General features: G+C 47.0%; 1 protein-coding gene across 2 annotated transcripts in view; it reads right to left on the bottom strand.

Annotated features, from left to right (window-relative positions):
* Ksr2 (kinase suppressor of ras 2) overlaps positions 1–17,692 on the bottom strand; it is a 357,526-nt gene that overhangs the window by 279,767 nt on the left and 60,067 nt on the right. The window lies entirely within an intron of this gene.

The following is a 17,692-nucleotide window of genomic DNA, read 5'->3' as shown; positions in this document are numbered from 1 at the left end:
AACTCTTTTTTTGTTTGTTTGTTTTTTGTGGTTTTATTTTTTTGTTTTGTTTTGTTTTGTTTTTCAAGACAGGGTTTCTCTGTGTAATAGCCCTAGCTTTCCTGGAATTAGCTCCTGTAGACCAGGCTGGCCTCAAACTCCCAGAGATCCGCCTGCCTCTGCCTCCTGAGGTTTGGGATTAAAGGCATGCACCACCACCGCCCAGCCTAGAAACTCATTTTATAGCAACCATGTTGGGAAAGTAACTGTGTCCAAGGATTTTTTTTTTAACACTTCTGCTTACAAGAGCAAAGGGTTGTCAACACCCTGAGAATCCACCTATCAGAAACTCACAATTTACGCATGCAGCATCCACAAAAGAAACTCTACACCCCAGCTCCTTAAGCTGCGAGTCCATACGTAACTAAATGCAGGGTCCGGGAAGTTTGGGGACAGCAAAGATCTCTGAATGTGCAATAACCAAAAACTAACTCCAGATCAATCAAACACATAAGACTCTGAGGTGCTCTCGGCAATGCTCATGCTTGTCACCTCTGGTGACGTCACTGTTGGTTCCGAACACACAACTGCACTGTCCTCCAAGCACTGTCACACCACCCAATAGCAGTGACCCCTGCGGCAGCACCTCGGCTCCCACCGAGACCACTGTGGGTCGGGAACAGCAGCGGTGTTCTGCTCTCAGAGACACATCAAGGCTCCATTGCAGAAAACAGAGACTCGCAGTGTTTCCCTCTCATTCCTCTCAATGTGTAAGTATCAAACTGTTGTAGGTGTGGCCCACATTGTGTTAGAAGGCTACAGTTGTTAAAACTGTTGTAGGTGTGGCCCACATTGTGTTAGAAGGCTAGATAAAAACAAAAATTAAAAAAAAAAGCTGACTTGGGTTTTATTTTTTAAAATCATGAAATAAATTCTGTCTTAGGACTAGGACCAAATTTCCAATGATTCCTGAGGTGTGGCTCAGCACATTTCCACCATGTTGCACTCTGTTCTTAAGCAAAGCAGCGCCCTCGGCACTGATAATTCTAAGATCAAACCATCAATGGGCGTTAAGAAATGGTCAGACGTCCCGCACACTGCAGTGTCAAATATTGTCAAGTTTTAGTTGTTTACATAAAAATAAATAAGCACACCCATCTCATTCATACAATTGCTTCTCTCCTATTTAACACATGGTGATATCATCTCTCTATATATGTAATCACTCTGAAATAAGCTTCACTATGGTTTACCATTGGTAATATTAGCGTAGTTACACCTGCATAGACCCCGTTATATAACCATCTCTCTGGTGAGAAGAGGCTGTAGGCTGAGAAGGTCCTAGACGCCCTGTTCACACCCCATCAAATAACATCCAGAAGCCCTGTTCACACCCCATCAAATAACATCCAGAAGCCCTGTTCACACCCCATCAAATAACATCCAGAAGCCCTGTTCACACTGCTGCCAGATAAAATGACAAGCTGTGCTCTGCTGAGCAGACAGTGGCTTTGGAGATGTACTGACAAATAGAATCTCTCACTCCCGGGCCAAATGTGTCCATGTATTTCTTTGTAAACACACAGCCTCTTTCTGGAAGGATCCTTGACCCTCTGGGGATGAGGAGAATGGAGGTAGGAAAGAGTGGGGAGAAAGGACATTTACATTCTGTTGTTGGATTGGCAAGTCACACACAAGTCTCCGTGAGCTTTCCAATGCTTTTTAAAAGGAGACCTGGCCCACGTTCCTGGGCAGATGCCAGGACATGCGAAAGGAACAGTGCTTTGTTTTGTTCGTGGCTAGTTCTGTACAAATGAGCAACACTAACCAAAGAAAGGCAATACAGGGGACCGGAACAATGGCTTAGCACTTAAGAGGGGATATTGCTCTTTTGGAGAACCTGGGTTTGGTGTCCAGCACCCGCATGGCAGCTCACCACCATCTGTAACTTCAGTTCCAGGGGATTTGACACGTTTTTCTGGTGCACATGCATACACACAGACAAATACTCATAAACAAAAATAAAGCATCATCTAGAAGGAAAGAGAGAGAAGTGTTTTGCTGGAACAGCTCACCCCTCGAAAGCCCCATTCCTGCCTCTCCAAACCCCACCCTCTCAGAAAAACCACCAAAAAGTCAACTTCCACACCCCTGACTGAAGCTGCCAGCTGCCCAGTCCCCTCCTAAAGCATCATGACTGGGCACAAACCCAGCTCATGGCAGAGGCGGCATCACCCTGTGCCCAGAGGGTATTTAAGCTCCTTTAGTTTGATCATGTGATTTTTTTTTTCTGTGCCTTCTCCCTCCTCAATCTCTGGGGGCTGCAGGAGTCACCCAGGAGTTACTTTGCTCAGACTAAACCTGGTCTTTTACTTTTTAATTCAACTTGATCTGGCTTACTGTATCAGTGGAGAAGCCTATTATTGGGGTACAGAACGCCTATTAGGAAGTAGGGAGGGGGAGAGAAAAGAAGGAAAGTGGGGTGCAACCACATAATGCCAAGCAGAGGAAGCAGATGAGAGAGTAAGACTGAGTTTCTCAGGAGGGTACCCAACCAAACAACAAGATGTAGGTCTGTTTCTTCAAACACAGTGTTTGGATCTTTTCAATAATTAAATAAAGCTCTATAAGAGATGTTTTAAAAATGAGAGCCAGCAAGGTAGCCCAGCAAACAAAGGTGCTTGCCACCGAGCCTGATGACCTGAACTCAACCGCCAGTGGACCCATACAGTGGAAGGAGAGAACTGACTCCCTTGGGTTGCTCTCTGACCTCCACATGTTGCATGCCATGTATGCATGTGCACACGCACACACACACACACACACACACACAATAAATAAATTAAATGACTAGGGCTTGGACTTGCATATATGACCTAAAGGAAGTCACAATTCAAACTTTTTCTTAGTTGAGGTTTCTAATGCTGTGAAGAGATACCATGACTACAGCAACTCTTACAAAAAAATTTATTTGGGTGTCTAACAGTTCAGAGATTTAATCCATTATCATATGGTGGGACATGGTGGCATACAGGCAAGGACAAGGTGCTGGAGAGGTAGCTGAGAGTCCTACATCCTGCACAGGCGACAGGAATTGGACTGAGACACTGAGTGTGGCTTGAGCCTATATGAAACCTCAAAGCCCGCCTCCGCAGTGACACACTTCCAACAAGGCCACACCTACCACTCCCTAGGAGCTTATGGAAGCCAATTATATTCAAATCACCACAAACCCCAACAGTGATGGCTGGAGACACCAAGCCAGACTGACTGAGCGACTGCCATCATTTGGAGACACCAGCTAGGTTTCCCAATCTTGCTAAGCTTTCCCAGAGTAGTGCAGGGCCAGGGTTGGTGAGGAGCCAAGCAGCTTTCAAGAGGAACCACCACATGGGTAAGATTCTCACTAAGTTTTACTGCAAGACCGCAAGTGTTTGAGCAAGATTTCACCAGCTGTATTGCCCCTTAAAGGTGCTACATGCAAGGCAGGGCGGGGCAGGGTGTGGCTCTGAGCAATAGGTGCTTGTTTTTGCCTTTAATCTTTGACTTGTAGGTGTGTTCTCAAAGTCTAACGTTAATTCTAGACTTTCAGAAGCAGAGAAGAGAGGCACCACTGCAGCCAGTGTAAGCAATCAGTCCACATCAAATGTCCAGAGGGAAGGTGACAAAGAGGACATCGGTGTGGCTCGCTCAACTCGAGAACAGATTTGTGTTTTGTTTTGCTTCATATAAATGAATTTGGTTGAAATTTAAAAACTAAAACAATATAAAATGTTTTCTGTGACACACAATCGTATTGGTCGAGGAGAAATTTACTAAACCGGGCCCGAGGGTAGCGGTGGACTGCTCTCGTTCCTTCCACTCAGGAGGCTGAGGCAGGAGGATTGTTAGACGCCAGGCATTTGAAACCAGCCTGGGATATATAGTGAGATCCCTTGTTTCAAAGAAACAAAACCACAGATGGGTCAGAGGGTGCTGGTTATACTGCCCAGCATGTGAAAGAAAGGTCTTTGGGCTGACTGCTGGCACCGTAAAAACCAATCAGTCCGTCGATCGGCTAAACTAGGGAAAGCTAGGTTGCAGTGTTCTGTGAGTCTAAAATGCATCGCTAATACTTAAGGGGGAACTGAAGTGAGCCACTAATATATTAAACTGAGCACTTGGTGGGGGGTGAGGGGGTTGGGGAGGACGGTTGGGAGGGGGTTATCAAGACAGGGTCTCTCTACATACCCTATCCTGTCCTAGAACTTACTAATGTAGACCAGGCTAGCCTCAAACTCACAGAGCTCTGTCTACCTCTGCCTTCCAGGTGCTGGGATCAAAGGCAGAGACCACCACTACCCAGCAGAGTGTCTTTTAGATATTGTGCATTTAACATAAAATTCACAATAAACAATAAATTCGGGTTAATTAATTAACATACATACAGACAGACACACATCTACATATAATTAATACTAATAAAAGTATGTCTTTTTTAAAGTGAGTTCAAGGCCAGCTTGGGCAACTTAATGAGACTCTGACTCAAAAAAAAATTTTAAAACAGTGTAAGTTGGGGACTGGAGAGGTGGTTCAGTGTTTAAGAACTCTGCTCTTGAGAGATGGCTCAGTGGTTAAGAACTCTGTCTGCTCTTGTAGAGGACCTGAGTTCAATTCCCAGCACACATATGAGGGCTCACATTGTCCCCTTCTGGTCCCTCCAGGCACTGCACATGCATGGTGCACAGGCAAAACACCCACAAACATAAAATAGTAAAAATATGTAATTTAAACAAGAAGTTAAAGAGGAGCTTGAAGTGTGAGTCGGTAGAGGAGCACATGTGTAGCCTGTGTGAGGGTCTGGGTTCCATCCTCATACCATGAAAACCTGCGTGATGGACAGAGCAGGCCTGCAGAGGTGTGTGGAGTGTGTGCAGGTCTCTCTGTAGAGCGCTGATGGGTGCTCCTTGTAGATATTCTTGCTCTGAGTTGTTTGTTCTCAGTTTCCTCCTCCTAGTGATGTGCATCCCCTGCTGTTAAGTCTGGCTTGGGAACGTAACCACCTGGAATGTCTGTGCTGTGCAGTGCGGTGTGAATGGGAATAGAGAGGGTGAGGCAGAACTCAGAGGGCAGCCCCCTTGGCAAGCCCGTCACTGTGTTAGTAACCCCACACATGATCCCAGCATCCAGGTTCCCTGCCTCCCTGCTGACACACCACATACGAGTTCTCACACAAGCTGAGGCCGTTTTTGTTGTTGCATTGTATCGTGTTGTGTTGTGTTGCATTGTGTTGTGTTGCGTTGTGTTTTGTTGCATTGTGCTGTGTTGTGTGTCACACTCAATGTACAAGGATCAGAACTAGAGTTTTGATCCTGGGATTCCCCAGGACTCATGTCAAAGCTGGGTGGGTATGGTGCCTGTCTACAACCCCAGTTCTCAGGAGCCAAAGACAGAAGACTCCCCAGGGCAAGCTGGACTAGCTGGATGGCTGAGCTCTGGGTTTGGAAGACTTTGCCTCGGTAAAGCGAAGGGAGGAGGAAGTCACTCAATGGCATTCTCTGGCTGCCAAATGCCTGTGCACATACAAGCATGTGCTGCCCCAACCACATGTGCCAACATGTCAGACACATACACCATACATACCACACACACATACAGCTATAACAAAAAGAAGTGGACACGCCTATCATCCCATACTTGTTCTCATTGATTTTAGAATAAAGGAGGCCTTCTCAAATCTGTGATTTTCCTAATCACATGGAAAAGAACCTAGACAACAAACAGCACAAAGAGGCTCTCAGACTCTGAGATTTTATGCATGTGGGGGGGGAGGTGTAAACTTATGTGTGTGTGTGTTCAGATAAAGTCTTACTGCTAATCCCAAACTGGACTTAACTATTGGTTCTCCTGCCTCAGTCTCCCTATTGCAGGAATTACAAATATGTGTAGTAATGTCTGGCTTTATAGTGCCATTTTTTTTTCTTTATTTTATTTATATGTGTGTGGTTGCCTGCATGGATTTGTGTGCACCACATACATATAGGACCCTGAAGTGGCCAGAAGAGGGCATAAGATTCCCTGGAGCTGGAGTTCCAGACAGTTGTGATCTGCTGTGTAGAAGCATAGAACTGAACCTGGGTCCTCTGCAAGAGCAGTGTGTACCCTTAATTGCTGAGCCATCTCTGTAATGGTCTACTCTGTCCCTTTAAGAGACAAGCCACAGGGCTGGAGAGATGGCTCAGTGGTTAAGAGCATTGTCTGCTCTTCCAAAGGTCCTGAGTTCGATTCCCAGCAACCACATGGTGTCTCACAACCATCTGTAATGGGGTCTGGTGCCCTCTTCTGGCCTGCAGGCATACACACAGATGGAATATTGTATACATAATAAATAAATAAATAAATAAATAAATAAATAAATAGAGACAAGCCATAGCCACTCCCTCCCCCATTGCTGAGGCAAGCTGATTTTCACCTTCCAGCCTGAATGTCCTTCTTTTCAATCTCTCTCTTGAAGAGGCAGCTTCTGTCTCTCCCTTCTCTCACTTCTCCCCTTCTCCTCTGTTTCTCTCTCTGCCTCTCTTCCTCTTCCTCTCTCTCTCTCTCTCTCTCTCTCTCTCTCTCTCTGCTCTTCCCCCTTCTCCCTTTCCCCTCCATAACCCACTAAATAAATATCTAACCTCACTCTGCATGGCACGCCTATCCATGTCTCTGTCTCTTGCCCGCCGCCTTTGGAGACCTGCAGCGTGGTTTCGTGGCATGCCCATCTGTCTGTCTCTCCTTGTTGGATAGCTGCTCCATCAAGGTCTCTTACCCACCACACGAATCCCTGCCTGGGACTTGTGGCCCACTGCAGCCACTCAGAGAACTGTGCCATCTCTGCCTGGGACTGGCTGTTCATGAGACCTGTTGCCTGCTGCTTGTAGCCACATTGGGGACCCCGTGGTCTCGGGACATGCTCCCTGCTGTAGCCACTCAGAGACCTGCAGCATTTTACTTAAACCATAACAATCTCTCCAGCCCCAGTAAAGCCATTTTAATGGCAGTTAATTTGCCAAGAAATCTTGCATCCCCAAGACTAAGGTCACAGCATGGCTATCAGTTACGGTCCTGAGAATGTATTTTTTAAATTAATCATTTAGTCCTTGTGACAACTTTGGATTCTGATTATCCTCCCACAAGCCAAAAAAAGGTTAAGTCACTGGCCCAAGGTCATCAACGACTCAAAGCCATCAAATTTCACTCAGGTTTTGAATCCAGGTCTAATTAATTGAACCTGTGATACTCTACCCTGATCGTCAAATTGGCAGGTTTCAGAATTATCATGATTTCTAGATTAGGTTAATTGAGGTGGAAGCCCCCCCCCGCCCCCCCCCCCCCCCCCCCCCGCGCGCACGTGTCAGCCTGGACACCTGATATGCAAAGTTGATGGGCCAGCTTCTTACACAGCAAGGATCCATAATCACAGAATGGTAGTGGCGGACTGCTAGGAAGCGAGGCCTCTCCCTCCTCTCAGAGTTAAGCACAAAGCTTATACCACACCCAGACTGAGGGAGTCTGTGTAGATGTGAGCCACGCCCTGTCGGGTAAGCCACGCCCTGTCGGGTAAGCCACGCCCCTTCGGGAGAGCCCGAGCCTTTAGAGGCTCATGGCTATTTGGCAAGAGTCATTCAGAATCTGAGGAGTTGAATTGTTTTCTGAGCCAGTCTTACATTCTTTGTCCATTTCATTTTCTAGTGAGTCATTTTTATTGTATTTTACAAAAGTGTTGCCCACAGAATCTCAGCATTAAAAATGCTGGACCTTTACCAGAAAAGGTGTGCAAAGCAGGGATGTACTCTTGGGGAAAATTTTGACTCCTAATTTCAAGTCCTTTCACATTAGAAGTATAGCTTGGTGACAGCACATGGCCAGCGTGGCTAAGGCCCTAGGTTCGAGCCCCAGAACAAACCAAAAATCACTGTGATAATAATTAATTCTTCCAACATCACTAAGTTAGGTTTTTTGGGGGTTTTGTTTTTGTTTTGTTTTGTTTTCTTTGAGACAGGGTTTCTCTGTAGCTTTGGAGACTGTCCTGGAACTAGCTCTTGTAGTCCAGGCTGGCCTCGAACTCATAAAGATCCGCCTGCCTCTGCCTCCCGAGTGCTAAGTTAGTTTTTTAAAATGGGTCCCGATATGCGTCTTCTAAATGTGTTAGCATGATGACCCAGGAGTCACGTTATTGGAATCGTATTACAGATGGGGAAATGGAGTCCTGGGTGCTGCACTACCCATCCCAAAGTCACACAAAGAAGTGGCAGGTCCAGGATCCGAACTCAGGCCATCTAAAGTTTCCTTTCAGGGCCTCTCCTAGTTCCTCCACTGAAGTAGACACAGTGTAAGGAGAGCCTTTGGTGGCTTCACCCTACCCAGTGGCCTCATCCCACCAGGTGCCATAGTTGACTTTTAGGTCACCCTCAATTCAGGTCTAAGCAGAGCTAAAGTAAGCAAAGCAGTTCAAAGTATCTACCTTAGAATTACGGCAAGGGTCAGGCGGTGGTAATGCACGCCTTTAATCCCAGCTCTCTGGGAAGCAGAAGCGGGCCAATCTTTGTGAGAATGAGGCCAGCCTAGTCTACAGAACGAGTTCCTGGACAGCCAAGGCATCAGAGAAACCCTCAGAAACAAAAACAAAAAGCATATTATGACAAGGGTGATTCGAGTACTGCCGGGGTCACAAGTGCCCTTCCAACTGTGGCTCAGGGTGCAGGGATCTTAGGGTGCAATTCTCCATCTGTACACCAGATGGCAGCCCAGCACCTCACACAGCGAATGGAAATTGTCTACAGGCCCAGACTCCATCCAAGCATCCCCGTGCCTTATTACTGTATTCCATATTAGTATGATGGTAAATTTAGCGGCATAAACAAAAAAATTAAAAGTCAAGACATGTGACAGCTCTAAAAATAATCGTGTCTCAAAGCCCTAATGGGAAACAGGAAGCGGTTCACTCCAAATCTAAACTCAGACAAACTGCAGAGACCAGTAGAAAACACACAGGGGTTTGGTTTGCTGCTGCCTAGAGCCATCACCCCTGGGCACTTCTAATAGATGGGTCAGGGAAACGCAGAGGAAGGCAGGGTATGTGGAGGAGGGGTGTGCACCTGATCCTCTAGGCCTGCGTGAACCTGCCAGCCCGCTGGGGTCATATCGCACCGCATGGCACACGTGGGTCCTCGGAAGGACACAGCCAGCATGCCCTCAGTTCTGCCCTGAGCACTCCATTCCCGCAGCCTCCACTCGAACAGCCCTGAACCCACAGACTCTGACCGGGCTCCTGTCCCCTCCTGCCAGCACCAATATGGCCCTCCCACCCTGCCGAGTTCTCTCTTCCAAACAAGGCACACCCAGTTCCACACACACCCCACATCCTGGGTAACGCTCTTTATCACAAATGATGCTGTTTATTGGTTTCCATGGTTACGCCTCCCCACCACCTCACACCCATCATCCTGTCAGCTCTGAGCAGGGGCTCTGCCTGGAGCCTGCCTAGGAAACAGCCAGTGGTCTGTCCTTTTATTTATTTACTTATTTATTTTGGTCTTTTGATAAACGAGCATCACTGGAAATGGTCACCAGACCCCTAAGCCCTTTCCCAAGGTACAGATTGGGCAGGACGGGTTCCCTGGTTATGCAGTCAAAGCTGTAGAACTGACTGTCAAACCCCACCAGGGTAATAGCCGGAGCAGCAACTAGAGGCCTAAGGCCGTCCCGCGGTTGCCAGGGCGACCATTGTCATAACAGCCCTGCAGGAGGGGCCAGCTGACAGGGAAGAAAACTGTCTGACTGGAAAGGTTTCAAACAACTGACCATATTGCATCCAGAGGCACGCTCCCTACTGGGAAAGGACCTGTGTCTTCTGCCCCGCCTGGACCCAAGGAAGAGAGGACCCCAGGGGTTCAGAGCAGTCAAGGGGTCAAAGGATATGGATTCCACTGCCCACTGCTTTGGGTTCAAGATAACTGGTTTATTTTTAAAATTCTTTTTAAGTGTGTGTGTGCGCGCGCATGTGCGTGCGTGCGCGTGCACTTGCGCTTGTGAGTGCAGATGCCCAAGGCATCTTGGGAGGCCGCTGGATCTCCTGGAGTTGGAGGTAGAGGCAACAGTTAAGTATGGATGCTGGGAACTGAGCAGAGGCAGTGTGACCTCTTAACCACAGAGCCGTCTCTGCAGTCCGACCTTTGACCCTTCCTTTACTCTTTCTGGTAAGGAATTTTACAAACAGCCAAAGGTTCCAGTAAGCAGCCGAGTAGATCCCTTAGCCCCCAGGAATTCCTCCGGGAGCATTATTAGAATCTCACGGCTTCTAAGACAGGTCTCCTGTGGCTCAGGCTGACCTCATCCTCACAATGCAGACGCTGTACTTTGGACTCCTGCCTCCACTTCCTGATGCTTGCTTCAGCATAAAGACGGGCACCACCGTACCCTGCGTCTCTGCTGTGTTAGAGATGGAACTCAGGCTTCACGCATGGCAAGGGCTCTATCATTGTGCTACATCCCCAGCTTCAGCATTGTTATACTACTAACGTGTATGTTATAATAATATGCTGCTGTAGTATAGTTATACTATGTTTATAATATAATATAGTCGTGCAGATATGAATATTCATAAATAATTTGAAGTATAACCATACCCATATTGTATCTGTAGCAAAATTGACATTTGTTGATTTTTTTGTTTGTTTGTTTGTTTTTTTCGAGACAGGGTTTCTCTGTACCTTTGGAGCCTGTCCTGGAACTAGCTCTTGTAGACCAGGCTGGCCTCGAACTCACAAAGATCGGCCTGCTTTTGCCTCCCGAGTGCTGGGATTAAAGGCGTGGACCCCCACCGCCCAGCCCTCATTTGTTGATTTTTATATACTTGCTGTATCTACTAGTCTGTTGATAATAATGCTACTAATTCATCAACTATTTCCTGAATTCAAAGTTGTTAGATTCTGCTTGCTAGGGGATTGCCTGGGGATCTTGTTAAAAACACAAGCATTAAGCCCCTGCTCGGCTCCACTCCAAGCCCCAGGACTCCTGGGACTGGGGGCTCCTCTTTCCATCTAAACAAGGTCTCCAGATAGAGAGGCAAGAAGCTCAACCACACTGAGTTTGACTTCACTGTCCTGGGAGACCCTGGGGGTCCTCAATTCATTGTCACTGCAGCAGTGAGGGACTGGATGGCTGAGGTTTGGGGAGGTGGGGAAGAGGCACCCAGAGTCAGTAGCCCCAGAAAGCACAGGGTTGAGGAGGATAAAAACTTAATCTCTGTCTCCCTTGCAATCATTTCCAACTTTTCTAGAACAGGGAGGCACCCAAAATAAGTGCCCAGAACTGGCTTCAGGGGAAATGCCAGACTAATACATTCAACTTCTAAAAAACGCCCCATCCTAAATCATACCTAAGTTGAACGCAATTTCAGTTTGGTTAGTCTAAATGACCTCCCACCAGGCACACACTGTAGCTCCCTTGGGAATGCACTCTGGTGGGGTGGGGCCCATCCTTTGTGCCTCCACTCTGAACCAGGCAAGTGAGAAAAATCAATGGTCACAAAACATGAAAAGGACCTGTGAGCAGGTGCTATTCTGAAGGACAGGAGGCGAGAGCTGGGCAGACATTCTGATTCCCTCGCCTGTGACTCTGGAAGCCAGAGCCAAGTGACAGTTAGAAACATCTGGGGAAGGTATGTCCTGAGCAGTCTGCAGTCTTACCGCCCACTGCCTGAACCACAGGGAAGGGAGACAGTCAGGTATGGGGGTACACAGACGTACTAACTTCTAAGAGGCTGAGGCAGGAGGACCATGAGTTTAAGGTTAGCCTGGGTTACACAATGGAATCCTGTCTCCAGAAAAAAAAAAAAAAAAAAAAAACCTGGTAAAGGCCAGAATGATCTAGAACAAACTGTATGTACCAGAAGCCACATCAAGGCAATGGCTAAACAGCTTCACAGCAGACCCAAGACACATGTTCCATTTAGACACTGCTCAAGACAATCACACTATTCATGACTATGGCAGCGAAATTAAAATTAAGTCACATAAAGAATCAGCATAGTAAATAAACCTATAACTTAGCTCCCATGACCAAAAAATAAAATAAAATTCTAGGGATAGAGAAATGGCTCAGCAGTTAACACCACCCACACTGGGTAGTTCAATACTGCCTGAACTCCAGTTTCAGGGGTATCTGACGCCCTCTTCTGGCCTCTATGGGCACCTGCAAGCATGTGGTGTGCATAAACTCACACAGGCACACACACACATACACATAAAAAATAAATAAATACAACATTTTTTTTAAAAAATCCAGCCAGGAGGTGGTGGTGCATGTCTATAATCCCAGCACTTGGAAGGCAGAAGCAGGAGGATCTCTGTAAATTTGAGGCCATCCTGGTCTACAAAGTGAACTCCTGGGCAGCCAGGGCTACCAGAGAAACCCTGTCTGGAAGAGAAAAAAAAATTCCAGATCACATCCTTGCTGAAATCTCTGATCACTGATCAGCTGAGACAATCAGAGGGCTCAACACCCTCAAATAACTTCAAAACTTCATCAGGGTCTAACTTTAATTGGATGAGATGAACCATGATCCTCATTAAAATGATATCTTTAGACTCGGTCAAGACCTGGGACACATTATACACATTAAGGATCATTAAACCCATCAGAGTCATGTCTGAATTAAATAGTTTGTATATTTGAGGTGATTATTTCATATTCTTCCAACCCGACGGAGTGTAGCAAGGTTAATACACCCCCTCCAGCTATGGTCTGAAGTGAGCAGCTGGTTTAGACAGCAGTTTCAGCCGACACTCAACTCTGTACAACCTCGCCAGAGAGCTCAGCATATTTATGAAGTTTTCCATATATATATATATTTATATATATTTATATATATTTATATATATATATATATTTATATATATATATTTAAATTTCCTAGTGTTCGGGAATGAGCACAGGTCTTGAGCATGTCAGGAGCCACAGAGTCATGTGGCTAGCTCACGATGTTATTGCTTGGTTTTTTAATGATGTGTGTCAGCACTCAGATGGGGTCAGAGGACCGCTGTGAGAGTCACTTCTCTCCCTTCACCATGTGGGTCCCAGGGATCAAACTCAGGTCACCACGCCTGGCAGCAACCGCCCTTACATGACAAGCCGTCTCACAGGCTGAAGCTGTCGTTATGTATATAGTTATGTATATAGCTGAGAAGGCTTGTTCACCAACAACTAAGGTGCTTAAAATCTCCGTATATCAAATGTATAATACTGTTTAAACTGTTTGATAGTGTTTAATTAGCTAAGATTCAGATTGGAACCCCAACTTCCACTTAACAAATTTCACACACAAGTTAAATATTTCAGATACAAAAAAAAAATACAGTTGGGAATGTTTCCGTTAGGCAGACAATGGTCCAACAAAGGAACAGTGAATTATTTGATATTATTTATTGGGGTGGTGCATGCAACAAAGTTATGTGGAAGTCAGAGGACAACCCATGATAGCCAGTCTGTCCTTGCAGTATGTGGGATCTCGGGAGCCAGTCTGTCCTTGCAGTATGTGGGATCTCGGGAGCCAGTCTGTCCTTGCACTATGTGGGATCTCAGGAGCCAGTCTGTCCTTGCAGTATGTGAGATCATGAGAGCCAGTCTGTCCTTGCACTATGTGGGATCTCGGGAGCCAGTCTGTCCTTGCTCTATGTGGGATCCAGAATCTGACTCAGCCCATCAGGGTCTGCAGCACGTACCCTGACCCCACTGTGCCTATTTGCCTGCCCCAACCACACCCTTTAAATTCCCAGGTGAGGAAAGACTAAAGTCAGAATGAAGAGTCCTGCTCTCGGCTCTAGGCTCCGGGGTGAGGAGTTGTGAGGTTCAAATGATCCACATAGCTTCTCACAGATATGTTTTTCCCTGTTAAGTAGAAGGTTAAAAAAAAAAACCAACAAAAACAAAAACCTCTACATTCAAGAGTGATACCAAGTTCCAAACCTTCAATGTTATCTATATGAATGGAGAAGGCAGGAACATCCACAGGTGGCTTCTATCTGGGTTTTGGCATTGCTTGGCAAGAAACCCATCCTGGATTCTGTACTTGAAATTTTAGCCACAGGGACCATGCATGTGAGGGCCTGGTCTGGGGCAGGAGCCTCCCGTGATGTCAACACAGGCCATGTGAGACCCTGCAACGAGGAAAGTCACATCTATGAGGAGCTCAGGACCCCAGGATCCCATCTGGCTTGGTCTCAAGTCAGCTAATGGGACCTGGCTGAGCCAATCACCTAAGCCAGCATGGACCTACTAGAACATTCTAGAATGGTGGCTATGTTCTATATCCACGATGTCCAACAGAGCAGCCACACGTGGCTACGGAATACTTGGAATAGTGTTAAGGTGTATGGCCAAGAAGCTGAATTTAAAGTTGTGTTTAATATGAATTAATATAGTTGTAGTGAGCTGTATGCAGCAATGGCTGTCACATTAGATAGTATGGACACAAGCCTTCTTTTCCCCTTTCTGGTGAGGCTGGTGAGGAAGCAAGGAAAAGCACTTCTGTCTTAAGCTCTTCTCCTGTCATCCTTTACTTACACTGAGGCTTCTCAAACTGATGTCCCCAGATCAGGACCTGTTAGACATACTGAGGGAGACCCTGGGAGTAACTGAGGTCACCACCTTTGACCTCCTGCTCATCCTTCAAGTTGTAGGTCTAATTCTCTCTGTCTTTCTTACTCTGGAGTGTGCTCCACCACATCCAACTCCATAAACAGACTGGGTTCCTTTGCTTCATTTTGAGAAAGGGTCTCATGTAGATCAGGCTAGCCCAGAAGTTTTGATGCTGCAGTGAGGCTGACAATGACCTCCAGGTCGTCCTGCCTCCATTTCCCTAGTGAGCAGCACCATACCCCACTTAAACACACTATGTGTGCACAGCAGCTAAAATATGCTCCTCCCATTAGGGTCGTTTCTACCCCATCTTAATCCTACCAGCAGCTACCATGGGGGCACGAACTTCCTGCCTTCTTTGCCTTTTACCAAAGAACCTCGAGAGCAAGTTCATAAATGAATTAATGTTGTACAAGAAGAAGCAAATGGAGGTTCCCTCCATGGAAAAAGCCACAGCTGCCCTGATTAGTCCTGGGATCTGATGTCTGACCCAGATGCTAAGTGTTGGATTGGTGGATGGTGGTGGCAGCTGCATAACAATGAGAATGCATTTAATGCAACTTTAGAAATGGGTAAGCGGAGGCCGGTGAGGCAACTCAGCTCAGCGTGGAAAGGTGCCTGCAGCCAACTCTCACAGCCTAAAGTCAATCCCCAAGTCCCGTGTGGTCGAAGCAAAGAAGTGACTCCCAAAAGTTGTCCTCTGACCTCCACTCATGGGAGCACCCGCTTACAAACACACACGCACACACGTGCACATACACACACACAATAAATACAAATCTCAGCCACTGTAGTGGAACAAATAATAGATGCTGTGCATTCTTTAAAACAATATAAGAGAAGCGGGGTTGGGAGAAGCTTCAGGAAAAGTGCCTGCCATGTAAATAAACCTGAGAACCCAAGCCAGAGCTCTAGAACCCACAGGAAGCAAAATGGACACAACGGTACACACTTGTATCTCGACCTGGGGGAGGTAGAGACAGAAAGAATACAATCTTCCTGGCAAGTTCCAGACCATCTAGGGACCTTATCTCAAAAAACTGGGGGACAGGTGTGAGAAATAATATCCAAAGTTGATCTCTGACCGTCACACACATGTATATATGCACACACCACACACACACACACATACATGTTGCTGTCTAAATGTATACCTGGGAGGTAGAATTCTTTCCTAGGATGCATGAAACCCTGGGTTCAACTCTCAACACTGTAATCAAATCAAATAAATTTATCACAATGCTGGGATTTTTTATGTATGTTTTGTATTTAGTTAGGTTTGGTTTTACAGTACTAGTGCTAGGCCAGCACTGTGCCACTGAGCTCCATCCCAGCCCTACGGTGCCTGTTTCACATGTGCAGAAACTGAAGCATGGCCAGGAGCCTGGATGACTTCCCTAGTAGCTCCCCTCCAGGCTAGTGATGGAGGCAAACTGGAACCAGCGCCATCCAAACGGTGATATGATGTCCCTATTCCCAGACCCACATGTCTCCTGACACTCAGGTCACCTGGAAAAGCAAACCACAGGGCTAAGAGCCAACATGCCAGCAATGGAAAGCAGAGTCTCAAGGTTAATGCAGCTGGGCCCCAGCGACCTGTCACCCGGGTCCCCAGGGAGAGGAGACACTCTGCAGCAAACTTAGCACTTATGAAGAACAAAGCTTTCCACCCAAATTCCCACTTGGAGCAGCCAGGCTCTTGGAGGAACATTACCACGAGTCCCCGGGGCTGAGATTTTCCGTGTTTAGTCTCTCCTCACAGGAAAATTTTGTTAGAAAGTTTAAATGCTGTGACTATTTTTAAATAATGAGGTGCGGGGCCATGGTGTCAGCCCAGAAGTGCAGAGGCTGGGCGTCCTCCCTCTTCCTAGCTCCACATTCCAATTCAGATGGCTGCACTGGTGAGGACAGGAATGAAAACTGTCCAGTGGGACCTACTTCATCCAGCTCAGTCGTCCCAGCTAGGAGCGATTGTGTCTTCCAGGGGAGATCTGATATCTAGGTTATCGGGACTTGGGATCGAGGGATGCTCCTGGCATCTTCAAGTAGAACACAGAGATACAACTAAGTATCCCCCAGTGTATAGGGGTGTCCCCCAATCATGGGCCTGGACACCCATGCCTGGTCAGATAACCCTCTTCTAGGCTAACAGTTCTCCCCTCCAGCCTGAGAGAATACAGATCATGGATTCCACCCAAGTCTCTGACACAGAATATCTGAGGAGAGCCAGACTTAAGCCTCTGTCCTGTTTCCAGGTTTGGTGTGCTGAAGGCTTGGTCTCCAATGAACCATTCAGAGATGGGGTTTGGAGGTGTGTTTGGAAAAGCGAAGGCTTTTACTTATTCATGGGTGAAACCTTGGATTGGACTGTCCCTGTGCAGCAAAGAGACCTGTCTCCATGCAGGCCCTGCCTCCTATCCTGCCAGCTCCTAGTTTGACTGTTACACATGCAGGTGAAACACCGCGCTCCGAGACAGGGTTTGGAGCCTTTTCTGGAGCTAGCTCTTCTAGACCAGGCTAGCCTCAAATTCTCAGATATCCACCTGTTGAAGTGCTGGGATTAAAGGTGTGCGCCACCACCGCCCGGCCACAGAAAAAAAAATTTAAAAATATATTTCTTTAAACTAGGAAAAAGAAAACCTTCCTGTCCTGGGTCATCCAATGGTCTTGAGTCACAGGTACTGATCCCTGATCCCAACCTTCCCAGGTTTCTCCTGAGTACCGGCATCACTGAGAGAGGTGCATCACACAAGTCTCCCCGCATTCTGTCCTTCGTGGACACCTGTAGCCGTTAGCACTGCCCATGCACCCCAGCACCCCAGGGTTGAGCCTTTGGTGTTGCTGAGATCTCTCAACAGGACTGCATTCTGTAGAAAGCAGCCGCGCCCTGAAAACACCACTTCCGTGTCCCATGGCTATTCTCTCGGTGCAGGGGTCAGAGCTGGGGCTCCATGCACGGTGGGCCAGCACTCTGTGTGCGGAAGTCACAGAAACATTGTATCCAGGTTTCCGTGTTCGGCATGTGGGAACCCCCCCCCCCCCCCGTCTTTTA

The sequence above is a fragment of the Microtus oregoni genome, unplaced genomic scaffold, assembly GCF_018167655.1.
Source record: "Microtus oregoni isolate MIOR12 unplaced genomic scaffold, Mior012 000003F_ref0000135, whole genome shotgun sequence".
NCBI classification, from domain to species: Eukaryota; Metazoa; Chordata; class Mammalia; order Rodentia; family Cricetidae; genus Microtus; species Microtus oregoni.
The sequence above is the reverse complement of the archived record's forward strand: the minus strand, read 5'-3'. Positions and strand labels throughout refer to the sequence as shown.